Raw genomic sequence first — 4,131 nt, 5'->3', positions numbered from 1 at the left:
CAACCGAGAAGATTAACAATTATCTTTATCTAACACCCACATAGATCTAAGAACCAAATAAAGTGTGGTGTCTTCCTTAATATTGTAGTCGTCCAAACTAGAGTCAAGCTATCATCGACCGTAGATGAGCCTTTGCACCTTATATGTATTCCCTCCTGCTCTTCAATCATTTCTTGCACATTTTGAACGGTATAAGATCCATCCACTCTGCAATTAATCAATTTACCTAAAGGCACCCTAATGAATATTTGCATGCTATCACTCCTCAAATTCAATGTCTGTCCTTCAAAAAAAATAAGTCTGCTAAAGTCATATCATTCTCCAAACCTTGTCAAGCCAGAGTTTCTGTTTGCCAATTGGGATCTCCAACATGCTTACAATCAGGAACTTGACATTCAAAACCGTAAACCATCTTTTCACTTTAAGACTAAAAGTTCTATTTTTTTCAGTAGTAACCGATATTAGCATTGTATCTCCCAAACGAAAAGATCGCATAAATTGTTGACCCTCCCTCAATGTTATAACTTGCAATCGTTCGACCATCATCCACTTCTTCTCCTAAGTAGAAAAGCTCTTGTTGGCCAACAGAGATACCCTCCTTGTTCTCAGATCCCGCGACTTGATAGTAAGGATGTGTCCCTCATATCCACATCAAGTGTTATTGGCTTCCCAATCTGCAACATCTTTATATGTATTTTTGTTCTAATCCTCAATCCGTAAAGACACTAATGATTGAGCCATTCTTTATGTCATAATCAACAACCATTTGCTCATTCTCAAGCCAATCTCCCGCAAATGACTCTTGATTTACCATAGATATACCTTCCAGGTTTGAAAATTCAGTTCTCCGCGTTTTGGATTGTGTTAGACTTCTTCACCTCTCTATGCGGTTTTAACCACAATACCTTTAATAACCATGCCGAAATCAAAATACAATAAAATCGGATTTGCTTAAAAAGTCGTCCACACAAAATTTATAGAGTTGATCAAAGTTGAGGCTTGCAGTACAGAACCCCCCTGAAAGAGTAGTAGTTACTGAGCTACTCCTGTGCGGTATCTTAAAGATTCTGGTGTATCTTGTGATTCCTACTCCCAGCCTCATTAACGCCCTCTTTTATTTAATTTTACCCTGATCAACAACATTTATACGTTTTGCTAATAAATTCAAGAAGGACAACCCATAAACCAAAGAGAGATCCTCCATTCAAAAAACGGAAAGTTGAGCCAACTCAAGGTATGGGCATATGTCAGATTTTAATCTCTTGTAGAAAGTTGATATTATTGTCATGAAAGTAGATCTTCGATATATAGCTTAAATAGTTGATAATGATGTTGTTACTTACTTGATGTCTTTGCTTTTTCCTTCTCCACCCATTGCCACCCCATCATCTTGGCTTAACAGGGAGTCTACCTAAGTCGTGTTTAAGTCGTGATGTCTTCAACACATCTTGGCAAGGGCGATTCTCGATCTCACCTACCATCTCCGAGAAAGTCAAGGCCTTGGATTTTCCTTCAAAGGGTCGATAAAGCGGAATAGGAATAGGAATAGGGTTTACATGAAAGGTTATTCTTTGGTTCTTGAGTTTACAAATTGCATCAACGCAGTGCGGATCTTTTTAGGAGGAGGATCCGGAACATATTTGGGATAACAACACCGATTTTCAATTTCAATGTATTAGAATATTTGTATGACTTGTCCAAGTACGGGGCAAAAAGACTACTTGGAGGGAGCAGTCCCTTATACCTGAGTGCTTGTCCCTAACCACCGAAGCAAAGAAAGGTGGAGGGGGTCAGCCCCAACTTGTTTCTCTAGCTCACATTGGCTCCATCGTTTGAAGCGAAATGAAATCCTACGATTATCATTAAGCAAACGCCACAATCTTAACAAGATAAGAAAAATATGTGTCCTGCATTTAGATTTTAACTATGAACTATTCCGATAGCAATGCACTTGAGACATAAAATTCACCAAACCAGGAATCTTAGTATTGGAGCAAAGGCTTGAGGTAGCAATGCAGCGAGTTTCCTTCTCTGCATTGCGTTTTCATTTACATCAATGTTGGTACCGAGAAGAAGCTTTACAACTTCTTCATCGCACACCTTAAACAATAGTTCAAATTGTTACTATCTCATCCAGACATTCACATTGCTCCTCATAATTTTGCCACCAAAATGCCATGTTTGATTTGTCTTCTCATTCTTAGTACCATTATTTTATGCTCCTTTGCTTAATTATTAAAATTCAGATAATACCTTAGGCCATTTTTCACTTCAAATGAATAAGTTAGGTGTCCCTCATCTCATGTCATTTACCACTTCTAAATTCCCAGATTAATTGTTAAATGAATAGGATAATCTTTGTTTATGACAATCTAACATTAAGGTAATTGTCAAAATGACTTTTAATAATTACAACCTTCCTATGTATATTTATATTTTACCTGAACAGCAAGAATAAAAGGTGAGGTGACTCGGCGGTCAGGCCTTTGCAAGAATGAAGCATCGAATAACTGCAGCAACTCAATCTCAATGAGCAGTAAATTTCTTTTCTGAGTTCTACTCATCAATCTAGTTCAGACATTTTATCTGCTGTCGATCAAGCAGTACTTGATATCATGGCGCCACCTCTTACAGCCATGATAGCTTAGCAGTGGCGACTTTTGGAGCAATGGAAAATGGTGTATTCGTTTCCTGTTCAGCTGGAAATGGAGGGCCAGATCCGATTACTCTCATGAATGTGTCTCCATGGATCACCACAGTCGGACCAGCACAATGGATAGAGATTTCCCATCTGTTGTGAAGCTAGGGAGTAGAAGAACATTGTCGGGTGTTTCACTCTACAGAGGCCGGATCAATCTATCAACACAGAGGTAATACCCGTTAGTGTATTCGTTAGTGTATTTGGGTACCAACTCGAGCAGCCCTGACCCAACCTCCATGTGTCTTGAGGGAGCCATGGATCCAGCTGTTGTGACTGGGAAGATTGTGATATGTGACAGAGGCATCAGTCCGAGAGTACATAAAGGGCAGGTAGTGAAGGATGCAGGGGAGGGGCATGATATTGGCCAACACTGCTGAAAATGGAGAGGAGCTGGTTGCAGATAGCCATCTTGTACCAGCAATAGCAGTTGGAGCAACGGCAGGAAAAATGATTAAGCAGTACGCCCTGACCAACCCACGACCAACAGCAACTCTAGCTTTCTTGGGGACGAAGTTGGGCATTCGGCCTTCGCCTATAGTAGCAGCATTCTCATCGAGAGGACCCAACTTCCTGACGTTAGAAATTCTGAAGCCCGATCTTGTTGCACCTGGTGTGATGTGTGAACATCCTTGCTGCTTAGACGGAGAAAATAGGGCCATCCGTTCTGCTAACAGATCACAGGAAAGTGAAGTTTAACATCTTGTCAGGAACGTCTATGTCATGTCCTCATGTTAGTGGTGTTGCAGCTTTGCTCAAGGCAAGACACCCAGAATGGAGTCCTGCTACAATCAAATCAGCATTGATGACTACAGCTTATATCCATGATAATACCTTTGACCCATTGAAAGATGCTTCAACAACAAACGCCTTCAAATCCATTCGACCATGGAGCTGGCCATATAAACCCGTCAAGAGCTCTTCACCCTGGCCTAATTTATGATATTGGGTCAGACGATTACTTGAACTTCCTGTGCACACAAAAGCTAACCCCGACGCAACTGAGAGCCTTTACCAAATCATCCAATCGATCTTGCCGACGTTCATTCGCTAACCCAGGAGATCTAAATTATCCATCCATTTCTGCTGTATTCCCAGAGCCGTGAGGCGGTTTTATTCCCCTACTTGACTTGACAAACTTGAACAGAGTTCTGAACGGAGCGGAGAATTCAATGAGCTCTGTAGACAACCAAATCGACAAACAGTAAATTTGACACTATTATCTTAGAACGTGTTCTAATTTAATAGTTGTAATAATCATAAAACAGTAATGAAAGATTTTCACCAAGGGGGTTTGGAGTTGATAGTTATACCTTGTTCAGAAGCGTCGGTCTCAAATCAAGTGCCAAGCTATAAAGTACGGCTCCACTCCAAATCGTGTACCGTTATTTTGGGCCTCTAAAGCGTTTTGCCTCCACCAATGACGTTGCCGA

The 4,131-nt window shown here is 40.6% G+C and overlaps 1 pseudogene; it reads left to right on the top strand.

Moving 5' to 3' along the window:
- Positions 1 to 2,623: 2,623 nt before the first annotated feature.
- LOC147490829 (subtilisin-like protease SBT1.3 pseudogene) lies at positions 2,624 to 3,876 on the top strand (annotated as a pseudogene).
- The last annotated feature ends 255 nt before the right edge of the window (positions 3,877 to 4,131 follow it).

Source organism: Coptis chinensis, chromosome 6 (assembly GCF_015680905.1).
Source record: "Coptis chinensis isolate HL-2020 chromosome 6, ASM1568090v1, whole genome shotgun sequence".
Lineage (NCBI taxonomy): Eukaryota > Viridiplantae > Streptophyta > Magnoliopsida > Ranunculales > Ranunculaceae > Coptis > Coptis chinensis.
The sequence above is the reverse complement of the archived record's forward strand: the minus strand, read 5'-3'. Positions and strand labels throughout refer to the sequence as shown.